At 50.4% G+C, this 14,641-nt stretch overlaps 1 protein-coding gene across 1 annotated transcript in view; it reads left to right on the top strand.

Annotated features, from left to right (window-relative positions):
• Positions 1–4,642: 4,642 nt before the first annotated feature.
• The window catches only part of LOC126570407 (zwei Ig domain protein zig-8-like), a 20,230-nt gene continuing 10,231 nt past the window's right edge, over positions 4,643–14,641 (top strand). The window contains exon 1 of the mRNA XM_050228147.1: positions 4,643–6,350. The gene's annotated coding sequence lies outside the window, so the exon portion shown is untranslated. The remainder of the gene's footprint in view (positions 6,351–14,641) is intronic.

Here is a 14,641-nt window from a genome sequence, read left to right as displayed (position 1 = left end):
ACCAGAACAACGCGTGGAATGTGGCAGCGAGGCGGAACCCCGTGTTTTTTGGGGGTTGATAAGTGGCACAACGATAAGATATATTTGTTTCCCCGTTTGAGCATCGTCTTCGGCACACGTGTCGACGCAGCGACACGCGTCTCAAGCGTTGGCGAGAAAGGATCCGATCGCATCTCTGGACCTGGCCAGGAGCGGCATCCCTTTTGTTTTTTGTTTCTCTTCTTTATAATTGTCCGTGGATGGGATGGGCCGTAGAACAAGGCCATGGTCGTGGGAAAATACAAATACAATCGAAAATCCGTTCACGACCTCGAACCGACAATGAGCGATGAGGTCGACCGACCGGGGTCCCTGGTTAGGTCTCCCAGGCTTGTATCCGGGCGCGTGACAAAAGATGTTCCATGGGAACACTGCTGGCAGCGAATAACTCCCCCTCACAAGCCACCACGAAAACATGAAACAAACCGGAGCGTCCGGTTGTCCGTTTCACTCATTTGTTGGCGGTACGATTGCGGATGATCGGAGCCGGGTTTTGGCCGATCGCATGCCCCGGAGCCAGCTTTGGCCGAGGCAGGACCGAACCAAAAACCGCACGACGAGCATAAAGTGCGCCACGGCACCCGGCCGTAGCGCCAGATAAGTAGCTAAGCTTGCCACCGTCGTGCGGGATTCCGTGGATTTGTCTCGCTATCTCGCTCCGGGCCCGGGAGTCGCGCCGTCCGGTGCGCTGTTTGTTTTTGTGCTTTCTTCTGGAGCGCTTTAGTTGTTTGTTTGTCTGTGCCCTGAGCCTCCTTCTCCGCTTCCCAACTCCTCCCCCCCCCCCTCGAAAAAGCCTCGAAAGCCCCGGCATTTTCGCGAGCCAGGATGGGATTTGCTTCTTTTATGCGTTCTTGGGTTTCGGGTTCCTTTCACTTCCTTCGGCAGTTTCGGCCGGGGGACGAGTTCGGTCGAGATGAAACAAAAACACGGTCACCGTTTTGCCGAGTCCGTGTGCACGCCGCGTGGACGCCGCGGCCGTTTGGCTTTCCGGTCAGCAATATTTCCGCAAATGATTATTGTGGATGGTTATCTCGGAGAGCACCCTGCAGAGTGTGGCCTCGTTCTCGCGGCAATGGAACCACGGACCAGACAATCGGCCATCGGACCAGCGTGAGGCTGCTGGTCGCCAGATCAGCTCCCGGAGGGGGGTAAAACTCGAACCCGAGCTGAGCTGTTTTGTGGCTTCCAAGGATTGGCTGTGGAACCGGTGACCAGAGCGGCACAAAAAAATTCCTGCCAATCGGTCCCTCGGGAAGGAGGGGAAGGGAGAAGGCCGGGCCGGGCCGTCGTCTGTCTCGATGAGAGAAAAAAGTCTTAATTTGTTGATTTATGCCAATGATTTTCATAACGATGGTCTCGAAATGGTGGAAGGATTGGGCCAATTCGAGGCCAACCAACCGTGGTTCGGATCAAATTTATGCTAAGCATATTTTTAATGTTAAAATCGATCAGTGGGAGGGGGTTTGGAGAAGGGGGGGGATTGGCGGATGCCCCAGATTACCGGCACCGAAACAGTTGGCAAGGTCCTTAGTTCTCGATTCGGAACGCCGATCTCCGGTCCGATCTGATAGAGTGAAGCGAAGGGACGACTTGGGCGTTCGCTGAGGACCATCAGTTAGCCGCAAGCTAACTGGCGAGAGATAGCTTTAATGGGCATCGCGCTGAAATTGTCGGCGCATCGTAATGGTGGCGTTTCGTAGAGCATTTTACGCTTTTTAATCGAAACCGACTAGGCGCCTCCATCTTGCACCCCGGACCTGGCGCCTCCATCGGGTGCCAAATCGTAATTAATGTAATTAAAAATTTCTCACCCCGCGCGCGCGCGCGCGTATCTCGCCAGACAAATCGAAACGGAATTTCCGGAACGAAACGGTCAAGGTCCGGCGACAAATCTACAATGATCAGGCCGTGTTTTTTTTTGTTTGAGGATTTTTCCATTTTCCCTTTGCAACCCCAAGTCGATTTCGTTCGCCATTTGTGACCACTGGTTGGAAGCGATGCTTTTTTTTTGAGGGAGGTGATTTTTCCACAACTCATTCCGGAGTCTTGGCTCCCCGGTGGTCATCACTATGGCTCCTGCAGCGTGGCATTTAATGCAATTATCGGTCGGATTATAGGAATTAGTGGTCACCGGCAGCCAGAAACTGGAACCGACTATTCATGCGAAGGAATGGCACCGACAAAGAGAATGAGGAAGTCTTGACTAGCGTGAAGTGTAATTAGAAATCAGTTTTGGATATTAATGCTACGGTGGCTTCGCTACGGAAACCAATCGGAATTGGTATGAGCCACGGAACGCTGCGGTGCTACATCAGACAGCGCTTGGCGCACAAACGAAGGAACCAGGAACCACTAGCGCCAATCATCCTGTTTCCCTTTTCGGGCTCTATCCTTCTAAGCTCCCGTCAGGAGCAGAGTCTGGCATCTCTTTTTCCAACATTTACACTCGCGCGGAATGGCAAATGAGGTGTTGATCTGCACTTAAGCCATCATCGCCCTTCACCGTTGCACCAGCAGGAGCGTGCTTTTTTCGCTTTCGCTTCCCACCATTTGCTTTCTTTCTCTCTCATCTGTGCTCCGTGGAAGGAGTTGAATGGGGGAGGGGGAACTAATTTTCCTGGATTTGCACTAATTGCATAAACATAAATTAACTTTCACCCATGATGCACGACCGCGATGGCGATGGTGCTAGCACCGTGTGCTAATCAGTTCCTGGTATTGGGTGGCGCCGACCTGCGAAGTCGCGATAAAACAAGGTATGCGCTCGGTGGTGCTCGTTGGTGCTCGGGCGCTCATTAAGTTAATGACACTCGTGAGCCAATAGTGGAGTGTCTGTTTGTGCTGTGCTAGGTGCCAGCGCCAGTGTATGCTGTTCTTATGTTCGCTGTAAACATTGTTGGCGGTTGCAGCATTGTTTTTCAGGGCGAGGTTTGTTTTTTGTTTTTTGTTTGTGGCATTCACAGCGACCGGTTTAGGTTCGACAGGATGTTAATTGGTGGACGCGCAAAATGTATACCACGAACATCACTTTTGCGCTGTTTCGCTTTTTTCGCACCACTAAGTGTGAAGCGCGCATTTCGCGAAAGGTTTGTTTCAATATTTAACCACCACTCACTCAGCGTGTATGCTCGAACAGTGGTTTTTTTCCCACTCTAGCAACACATTGTAATTAATCGTTCCAGTTTGCTTGCTCATACATGTTACTCTCTTCGCGTTAATTATGTTGTTATTCATATTTCACCACTGGTGCTCTGTGATACCTGGCGCTAGGATTCGAGTTGCAATCTTACCGCGTGACGTGTTCGCCACATGACAATCTAATGACACACCCTGTCAAACACTTGAACATTCCACTTGAGGTGAGAAGGGTGAGCTTGTTAATGTCTTCCTCTTCTTCGTCCGTCCAGCCAGTAACCGAATGCTAGCGAGCGCGCGCCCTCGAGTGTGGCCAATACCATCTTCCAGACGTCCGTACGATTAGTTGAAGATCCCAATTAACGTCCCGGAAACCTCATCTCGAGTCGCGTAGACCGTTTGCGTACACCGGCAAAGCTGGCTGGGAATGGGGTGGTCTGTTCTTCGGGGGGGGGGGGGGGGGGGGGGGGGGAACGCACCTTCGAAGGTGACGTCTTTGTCTCGCCGGTATTGTCGAGAGGAAACTCCCAGCGCAGTCCCATCTAGGGCGCCAACGAAGAGGGACTAGCGCCTCGAATCTAATTGGATCATAACCGACCTCAAATTTAATGTCACCGTTTATCATCGGTTATTATGAGCGGCAGCACGGTGTGATAGCGACAACCGAGGCCAGGCAAGGTTTGTGGCCAGGGGAATGTGAATTTTGGGTGCCCGCAAAGGTTGCTCCAGGGGAAGGAGATCTGTAGCTGTGGTTTTGTAGCAGTGGCAGGAGAACTTGATAAGGTAATTTGCATTAGGGGTTTTAGGGGGCGACGAATTAGCCCTACGCCACACCAGATGGTGTCTCCAATGGACGAATCATTCAATTTCGGAGCGTTCTGAATGGCTCCTTCTCTTTAAAGGGCTCATTTAAAGGAAGAAATGGTGACACTTGAACACACAGGATGGCTCACAATCTGTTCTGGTGGCCGTACATCGGATCGGTTCGTCATCCTCGACGTTAATGTTGATGATCCCCCGTCTTATGCTGCCTCTCGCTGGATGTCCGGGCGTTTAGTACGCTAATTTCCCGCCAGAGACGCTGCATCGGAAGCGTAAACAGGCGTGCGAGCAAAATCGCTCCCAGTCCCACATCCCAGGCGCATGCGCAGTGGCGTTCGAATGTCGCTGGACCAAACTGGTCCTCACTTCGCGCGCCGGAGTTCGTGTTTCGCTGCAGCTTCGAGGGGAAGCAGCTGGCCAGATTGAGAAAGGTCCTCACCGGCGAGAAGACGACCTTCCGCACGGTGAATCGGATTCAGGATCACCAAAACCATCCCCGGAATGAACACCGTTCCCTTAGTGAGAACATCCACGTGAATGAACTGGGAGTTCGTTGCCGTAGGCCGTGGGCTGTTCTGCTTGGCGCTTGGCGCTTGTCGACAGCCAGCCGCCTGTCAGTCTGCCTGTCACAGCCGTAAAGGACGCTCTGGCACCGCACGTTGTCGTCGTCATCGTCATCGTCATCGTGGTCGTCACCGTAACTGTTGTTGCTGTTGTTGCTTCAAAGGGCCGAGTGCGCGTTGCTTATCTCACGCGTCTGTCGTTCGTGCTGTTCGATTCCGGATTTCTCATCCCCCGCTCCCCCCCCCCCCCCCCCGCTTTTGTGGGGTGTTTGCTGTGTGAGTGAGAAAAGGGAGCAAAATAAACGAATAACGTATTACGTGACCGCGTACCGGACGAGGTAGTGCTGCTGTTGGGGTTGGCCTAGGGCCTTGGGCGTTCCCTTTCGCCGGTGGCCCTGACTCCGAGTGAATGGGAAGGGGGATGAAAATTCGATTTCCCAGCTGATCGAGTGTGATTTCAAGTACAGCTTCCTTCCCGGGTCCCCTGTATGCTGCACGACTGTCGGGTGCGGCATCTCCGGGCAACGAAGTGAGTGAGTGATAAGGCGTAGTCGCGCTGCGTATGTGTGAGTTTGTATAGCGCGCAAAGAAAAGCGAAAGAAAATTGCGCCTTCACAACGCCTGTGCTTGATGTTGATTGAATTTGGTCTGCCAATGGAGTAGCGTCTGCTAGCGTTCTACCAGTGCCGAGCCAAGTAAAGTTCCCGGTTGGTTAAAGTGGTCGCCAGCGCGAGCGCGATTTGCGATTTGTGTCTGTCTGTCTGTGTGCGAGTGTGTTTGTGTGCTGTGGGTAGTTTGTCGTGTCGCGTTATAGCTACGATAATTTACGCAAGTGCATCGTCGTCTGCCACTCCGAGGGCGAGGAATTTCAAATATTGAATTTTACCCTCGTTCCACTCGCCGCTCTCCGATCTCCCGTTCGTTGGGTGTGCTCTGGTTCACTGGTGAAAAGTTCGAGGAAGTAAAACATAAATAAACCAGTACAGTGCCAGAGCAGCAGCAGCAGGGACCAGCAGCAGCAGCCGCAGCAGTCACCAGGCGCCAGCCAGCGCCTGCTCGTAAATATTTCCACCGTGTTTCACCGAGCCCAGTGAGTGGAAAAGGTATGGCAAAAGTGTAAAAAAGGTCGCCAAAATATCCCGGAAAACCCCCGGTGTCCTCTACCGTTCCGGGGGTTCCGGACACCGACCGACCGACCGACCGACCGAAAAGCGGCAGCAGACCATCCCGAACCAACCGGTGGTCTCGGTGCGTTCGAGTGAAAAAGTGGGGAGCGCAAAAGCGCGTGTTGTTAGCGAGCTCAAACTAATTTTGGTAGCGGAGCGACGGAGAGAGACGCAGCTTGAGGTGAACCTGAACCTGACACGAAACAACGCGCTGACGGTGCCGCGAACGGAGAAGGTACCGGAAAGGGAGAGCAGAAGGAAACAAGAAGGAGGGTGAGGAGGAGTAGGAGGTGAAAATTGTCATCCGTTTTTAGCGAGCGACTGGCCCGTAAAGTCGTAAAGCAGGCAAGCGGCAGGTTGTGGTGATAAGTGGTTCCGGTAGTTCCGGGTGGCGATTGAAGGCTCGCGTCGTGACGCTTCGCTCGTGGTGCCATATCTTTCGGCCATTTCGTAGGTGCGTTGCTGCAGCAGGGCAGGGCAGGGCAGGGCAGGGTGGTGTCACCGAGCGAGGATAATGATGGTTGCTTTGAGGATTAACTATGCCCTGGAAGGGGTCCGTCGTGGTGTGCTGTCGTGCTAGAGCGAGCACGCTGGCAGCCGTTTAAAAATGAAGATTTTTTAAAAGGTAAGCAGTGTTTTTTGGTGGCCCCTAGCGCACTCCTAATTGATTATCTTTCGTCTTCTTTGAGTTATTTATTTTGACTAAGGGAGCAGCTTATAGAAAACGCTACGTCCCCTTTCGTTAGGACAGGGTTTGCGGGGGTTTTTGTTTTCTCAATCTGAAGAGAGCTGTTTTCGAAAGTACTCTAATCCTTGGCACACTATTTAAATTTAAGAAAGAAACCGATGGTGGTTAGTCTGTATTTAATCCTAGTCTAGACCAAGTTAGATGAGTTCAGAGTCTATCAGTGAGCTGCAGAAACGATAAGAACCGCTGGCGATGTCGCGAGTTGTGGCACTTTCGCAAATTTGGGACGCATTACTGCTGCCGATGATTGATGAACTCCAATCCGAGGGCGTTGAATGGCGATCCTTTGGCTGGTTGGGCTAGCCTTTTGTATTTTATCGACCAACCGACGCTCGCCAGCTAGCGTATAAGTAGCTCCGAGGACTTTTCTAGAAAAAGGAAATCGAAAATCAACAGAAATTCAGACCAACTTTCGGATTCGTTAGTCCCGCCACCGCACTTCGTTCACTTGTCTCTCCCACTCTCTCCATTAATCGATTCGAAACCGAGCCAGCACCGAGTAGGAGTAATGCTTTTTATGCAAGAATCATGCCTCCGGACTCCTCCACTGTTGCCGCATTTTAATCGCTTTTGCCCCGCGTGCGATCAAGTTTGATGATAAATTAATGAGCTTCTTTTTTGGTGCAGAAAGAGAGAGAGAGAGGAGAAGAGAAAGAGAAAAGCAGAGAGAGCGACCAGACGAACCAGTCTACTAGACTGCTTTTAATTCCACAGCATTTGGGGGGTTCAAGTGGGCTAAATTTGCATCTCCAACCCACGACCCGCACCGTAATCTAAGCAAATAAGTTGGTTTGATTACACAATGGACCACCGACATGGAGCGGTCGATGTCCAGGGCCAAAACATAAATAAAAATCTCGCTACCACCAAGTCCAACCGGGAGGTGGTGTGGTTCGGCTTCCAATCAAGCGGCCTGGTCCCTAATAAGCTCCACCATTCTCCCTTTTCGCAGCACCTTCCGCAGGTATTGGGGAAGTGCTACCCGCACCAGTGAGCGAGGGTAGTTCCTTACATCATACGCTACGATGATGGGACGCAACGGTTACTGATAGCTCAGCTCATCAGCATTCAGCTCACAAGCTCGCAAGGTCCGCAAGGGTCACATCGGTGCGTTCGTCGTAAAATGGTTCCATTTTAATCAGATTTCCTAGACCGTAGCTCTTCCCGAACTGAGCGCCACCCTCCGGAAGTACATTTCTCTTTCTGGGCGTCCGGCCAGGGCCTGTTTTCTGCTTCCGTTTGCCCGCATTATTGCTTACTTCAGTCCATCATTATGCACTCAGTTTTTCCCGAGCTCATTTCGGTAGGAATGGTGAGGACTTTCTTTAAAAACCATTCCAACGCTTTGCCCATCGTCATCGCCTGTCACAGCTGGTGCCAGAAGGTGTAGCACGGCGTGACCGCGGCCAGCGAGAGTGTCTAGTGAAGCATTTAATTAACTTCGATGCTATCCGAGAGCGAGATGATGCTTGCTTCATCATTTTTCGCGCTGAAAGACGCTCGCTGTGAGCGACGAGAGAAGTGGGCGACGCGACGTAATGCGACTTTAAACCAATGTCTTGCTGTCGCTGCTATCGCTTTCTGTTTTGATTCGTCCATCGGATGATGGGATGGGTGTACAAACGAAACTGAAAACAAGCTCGCTCGCTCGATCGCTCGCTCGCTCGGACTCGGACCAAGTGGCAATTTCGTTTTCCTGCGCGAAGCACGACAGTTTGCCGAGGTTGCGGTGGTCGCACCGTGTACGTAGCTCGCGCGTAATTACGTTGAGCAAATAAAAGCGAGCGAAATTTCATTTTCCATTTCCCCGGTATTCCTCTCCTCTCGGAATCTGCTCAGAATCTGGGCGTGAAACCGAAAATTGTACCACCGGCCACCGTAATCTCATTTCGGGCTCGGTTATGTCCGGCATACCGTCACCCCTCGCGCCATCCTTTTCGGGTTCGGGTTGGGACGCGTGACGCAAAGAATGTCGCTGCTAATAAAGAGTTCCTGGCCAAACCGGCAGGCATCCGGTCGGCACTTCCGATTCGCTAGAGGGCGGTGGGGGTGAGATGTAACATAAATCTCCAACGAAGGACGCCAATCGCGCGTTTGAAGCGGGCTGACTAGCTGGCTGGCTGGCTGGCTATGTTGTTTTCGGGTTGTAAATCTTAGCAAAGCGGAAGGTCACCACTCCACGGAATCATCGCTGGCAGCACATTTATCATCGAGAAACCGAGGGGTGGGGGTGGGTTTGGGTGTAGGAAAGTAAAAAAAAAACAGGGGATGACCATCGGTAGGGGTAGGTTTGTCTCAGTTAACCTCCCCCACCCCCGAGAGAGCCGACCATTTTTGTTTTCTTCTTACCCTCGGTGGTCCTTTGAACCAGTCCAGTAAGGGACCACCCGGGGGGTTTGGGGGTGAACCGTTAAAGCTGTTCCGACCGCCAGCCTGTTAATGAGCTGATAAAAATTAAGTCCAGCAGTGTCCTGGTGCTCGTGGTGCTTGTATGGGACGGTGTCCCCCACCCCAAACCCCCGAGGGTTGACTGTCTGCAACCGGTTTGATAACAGCTTTATGAGCTGCCTTCCTTCCTGCCGGTTTCGTCTATGGAAATCAGTGCGCCAGCGCGTGAGGTGGGTTCGGGATGGCACGCAGCGCAAGTGAAGTTCTATTTGTGCCGCTGTCCCTCATGTGTCACGTAAGATTATTGTTTTGTCCCTCCGATGGTTCGGCCGGGTACTGTCGGATACCCCCTTTCACCCGCTAGCAGTTACTGCGGCCAAGGGAAGGAAGCCACGGCAGATGATAAATTGTTCCGGAATGAAAAATGCTCGCCCCGGATGAAGGGGGTGACCTTTTCCTTTTTTTTCTACCTTTTCTTCATCTCTCTTCCTTTTTTTTATCTCTCTCTCTCTCTCTCTCTCTCTCTCTCTCTCTCTCTCTCTCACTCTCTCTCTCTCTCTCTCTCTCTCTCTCTCTCTCTATTTTGCTTGCTTGCTATCTTTTTCTCGCAACTGATTGTGAAGGGTTGAAAGGTGAACGCTTTAATGTGGAAAGTTCTTTTCGTTTAAAGGCCGAAAGGAAAATTGATTTAAATATTCAGCAGGAAGTGAGGTTAAGGGTTCAAGGCTTCCCCAAGTGAAGTATTACGCAGCAGATAAAAAATATAGGGCGATGCATCAACAGTTTCGTTTGCCAGCGTCGTTTTTGATACTCACACTTATGAATTTTGTATGATTAAAGCACCGTAACAATGGACTCCCGTTGCTCTCTAGCTCCCTTATCGATAGCAGCGCGTTGCGTTAAATCCTGCGTGGCCTCAAGGAAGGCTTAGGTGCGAGCGCGATTATCATAAACCACCCCTCCCGATTTGAGACAACATAAACCCATTGAGGTAGCATAATATGATGTTTTATACATTATCAGCACCATCATCTTTGATGCCATTTATGCGTCCTCTGTGCGAGCTTTTCACCGCTGGCCACCGGTACGATGGTACGTGATAGGGAAGGCCCAAGGGTGAAATCATAACTCAAGCTTCGCTACCGCTACCGTGCGATAAGATAGGACGGATAGCCGATAGGACGGTGCGGCAAACAATCAGTCAAACATTCGCCTGCTCACCTGCTGCTTGATAATGCCGCGATATGGCTGCTGGATTGTTGGAAGTTGCTCGCGGATCTCGTGAACCCATCAGCAGCAGCAGCAGCAGCAGCAGCATCAGGTGCGTGGCAGCTTCTACATGAACCGAGTAATTGCCGAGACCGGGGCGCTGGTGTGTGAAGTTGAACAATGTGAAAGCATCCAGTCGGTCGTGCTTTTTGATGCCATCGGTGGAGTTCCTGGAGCGTACCAGACAGTGTACTGTGTACACATCACATCCAAGGTGAGGCTCTCCCTGTAACTACCACCGCCAGAGCAACAGAGTGAAAGGTGAACGAAAGGGAACGTACCCGGATCCGCTGGCAGCCCATAAGTTTCCTGGAAGGAAAACGTTTCCATTAGGAAACTTTCCATTAACGACGCATCGCAGCGACTTGCGTACGTGTCTGTGTGTCGGATGTTCTGACAATGGACGGCGTCGGTAACAAAGGGGTCGCTCTAGGGGAGCGGGAGTTGAATTTCCACAGCGAAGGCGAATGAACGAAAAATGAAAAATTGAAACCCCCCGCGAGAGATCAGAAGAAAGTCGGTTCGCGCAGTGCCTTCGACCGGTCCCGGGGCTGTTGTTTACCTGTTACTCCACTTGTTTGTCCGCACAAACACATGCAAACATACACACGCACAAACACGCACATCAATATGCAGTCTTCCACGGCAGCCGCGGGCAAACAATGGCGAAAAGGATCTTCAACCGATCGTCTCCCTTTGAAGTTCCCGGTTTCGGAACCCTGGAAAGCTGCTGCCGGGAACGAAAGGAAGCGGGTGGGAGGGAGGTGTGCTCCCTGGGCAGCCGGAAGCCAAAAGTTCGCGTCTGCGAATCCACATCAGCGCAATTTTCGGGCGCCCCCGTTCCCCCTTCGCATGTGTTCGTTCGTTGGGTGCGATGTTTGATGAGCCCCAAGGGGGAACGTCATCCGCATAATGCGGGAACCCACACCCGCACAGGAGCAGGAGCAGGGCGCCGCATTTGGGGGTGCGGTCAGCCATCATCAGACACGTCGTTCCTTTCCGTTCCTTCGGGGTTCGCGGTTTTTCCCGCCCCGCGGTCACGCCCGGAAGGGGGGTGATGGTGCGAGGTAGTACTTGTTTTTTTTGGGGTTGCATTGGCCTGAGGGTCTGTAGTTGAAGTGTTGCCTGTTTAAATGGCATTGTGGATGCCAGCACCACGTTGGCGTTATAACTGATGGCGTTATAACTGATATGCTGATGGATGGAACTCGTTTGCTGCTGCTGCTGCTGCTGCTGTTCATGATCGATTGTTTGGCTGGTTGTTGAATTGAAATTTTATCTTTTATTCCGAATGTGTTGACCACAGCATAGCGTGCGCCGTGGGACGTTCACATTCATGAACAAAAGCGATCATGAGCAGCGAGCTCATATGTCCTTCGTCCTAACTTTGTCAGTACCAGCACCAGCAGCAGCTTGTCTGCTCCAAGCGTGGCATTAATTCACTTTTCAAATGGAAGCCAGAGACCAAACCCCATACCAGACCGAACACCGGCGAACGAGCGGACATGCTGCTGCCGGTATCATTAATCATCGGGCCAAAGCGCCAGCATGCTGGATGGGATTTATGCGCACTAGGGTCCTCCCACTTCGCTGTTTCGGCCCCCCGGCGTGCCACACGCACCGAGAATTGTGCGGGTGCGAATTTTTCGGGACCGGCCAGCCGGAATATGTTCACTGATCGATTATGTAATGGATGATTTTTTTTCTTCCCTCCCCGGTCCCACCCCCGGACAGGCGGCCGTTTCTTTCTGGTTTGATCATTCCCGTGGGCCTCGTGGGATCGGTTTTTTTTTTCTCTGCTTCTTCTTGGTCCGGGCCAAAAACTTTGTGGCCTGGGCCGCGTGTGGCAAAAAGTTAACTCATTTATTTTCCAGAAAAAAAAATCCGGCCTCCACCCCAGCCTGGCCCAGTGTTGAGTTTCTGTTTTTGTTTCTTTATCATGGTTTTTTTTTCTTCTTCTCCTGGTTGATTTTGCACCATGCCAATGAAATGGTGAGTGGTGAAGGCATGTAAGGAGAGGGGCGGGGGGCGAAATACGCCCGTTTATTGGGACAGGAAGGTGGGCTGCTCGGTTTGTTTCTTGCGGCAAGAGCGCAGGGCATCGGTGTCTCAGGGATTGGCGAGGATTAAGCGGGACGGGAGGTGGCGAAGTTTGCGCTTTTCGATGAATATTCTTAATCTGTTTTGCCGGAAGCTGATACTTCGTACGAGTTTCATATTCGACAGATGAAGCCCGGTGCAGGAATATGAGAATTCCGATAGCCTTTGATCATATTAGAGCTTTTCAGATTAAAGGCCTTTAGGTTGTACATAGAAAAAAAGGAATACCAAGACGCTATGGAAAGTTACCAAAAAAAAATCAACGTTTTCTATTATCGTATTTAAAAAATTATTAACTATTATAGTTAGCAATTATGAATAACTTATGAGTGTGAGCAGCGTACTGACGGAAATATGAAAATGGTTGTAGATTGGAACAAAATTCCTTGGGATGACGCAAGATACAACCGTTCATATGAATACAATGGTGTATTTTTTTAATAACTTTTTCCTTACTATTTACAAAATCAGGTGTTAAGGAAGTTTTGTATAATCTTAACTTCCATAAACTTCCATTTTTGGTTATTTGAAACACGTTTTAAAGGCTGGACTAAAACTGTCGGGCGTCTATTGTCTTATAACGTAATTCATTCAATACGCGCTTGAAATATTTGAATTAATCTGCTTTTAGAATTTTAGTCAGTAATAAGAACAATAGAAAGCTCTACCCAATGCATTTCAGAACTTACCATGAGTTAAAGATTTTCTATTTCTGATAAAATGAATCAAATCACATCAAATCACTTCAACAGAAAAGAAGAGTTGTCGTATCGTGTGACTATTCCATTGTAGAGATGATCACAAGTTCATTGTTACTCAAAAACAGAATTATTCCTTCTTAAACAGCTTTTAGTAAACAATGAACTAAGGATCGCATTGAATCAATCTTTCTTATCCGACGTGTTTTATCGATCATTTAAGGTAATTTCCCTGCAGTCACTAATTGTTTATCCTTTATTATTGTGATACTGGTTCTTTTATGGTATTTTTTAAAGCAGGTTTTTTAATATTACATTAAAAAATAAAAAGGCTGTTTGTTTTGAAATCGAATCCGTGTTGTGCTACCATAAAACAAATATCTTAGAGGCACAGTTAATATTTTCCTGATATACCCGTTTGTAATCGTTCACGAGCGCAAATAATTCAGATTGAACATGAATCTGTTTCATCCTTGCACCAAATTAGTGCCCAGCTTCATCCCGTGCATGAATAATGTTTAAAAGATGCGTTCAGGCTAATGATTCGCTCGAGTGGTTCTTGAGAGTCGCTCCTGCGGCGTTCAGAAGTTGAAAAGAACACGAAAGGATTTTCTCGTTTTCTAATTCCTCCCGAAATGCCTGCCGCCGACTCGAGTGGAGTTGGAATAAGATTATCATCCTCTTGGTGCTGCTGCTGCTGCTGCTGCTGCCTCCTCGGCGTTCAGTCATTCGTGCTTGCACAACAGTAATCCGATTCACTGCCGCTCGAACTCGAACAACATAAACCGGGAGGCGAAGACCGGAGCGCCACAGGAGCGCCACGTGGATTGTTGAAAAATTCGAAATTAACTAGCAAAGACGAAACCATCTTGGGTGCCCGAGCACATTCGCCGCGTTCCCTTTTACGCCATCGTATCCCCGGTAATGAAACCCCCACCCCTAACCTCCTCTCCTACCCCTTCGACCGGCAAGTGGCAACAACAAAACAATTGTGATAACTTTTACTGAGCAGCTCGTGGCTCACGAAAGTGGAGGATTTATTTGTTGAGCGGTGAAGCGATGCGGCGTGCGATCGGGGTGCGGTGGTGCGTTTTGTTTCAAGTTGCCATGCGGCAGCCGCATACAACCGTGAGGCAACATAAAGTAAGAAATAAAAACTTTCAACACAAACATAGCGGCCTTGTGGTAGTAGCAGCAGCAGCAGCAGCAGCAGTTGAGACAGCCGACTCAGCAGACGTCACATTCCATTGCCCGCCTTTATCAAGGACGCTCATGGATTGTGGCTGCTTGATTGGAGTGGGGGGGGGGGGGGGGGTTGGGAGCTAAGGGAAGGCTTACGGAGTCCCCAGCTGTCTCCTTGCTGCCTGTTTCCCCTTCCTTCGACGAGGTTTGATTGCATAACGATTGTGGATGGAATTTCCTTTTGCTTTTTCCTTCGCCGTTGCTCTTCTTGCTGGCAGCTTGGTGGTGGTTGGTTGTTGTTGTTAGCATGCTCTCGATGCTGTTATCAACCCACCGTTTTGTGGGTGAACGCGCAGGGAGGTGACGGTGAAGAGTTACTGCTCAGCATTCCAACCATGAAGGTTGCTCGGTTATTTAGCAGCGCGAGAGCAATTTTCATTTTGGGATGCTGCAGGCTGCGCGACAGATATCGCGCACCCCTAACGATGCGAGCATCGCGAATTCCTTGAGCTCGGCGTGAGATAAGCAACC

Source organism: Anopheles aquasalis, chromosome 2, assembly GCF_943734665.1.
Source record: "Anopheles aquasalis chromosome 2, idAnoAquaMG_Q_19, whole genome shotgun sequence".
Classification (NCBI taxonomy): Eukaryota; Metazoa; Arthropoda; class Insecta; order Diptera; family Culicidae; genus Anopheles; species Anopheles aquasalis.
This window is presented reverse-complemented; position numbering and strand designations above follow the sequence as displayed.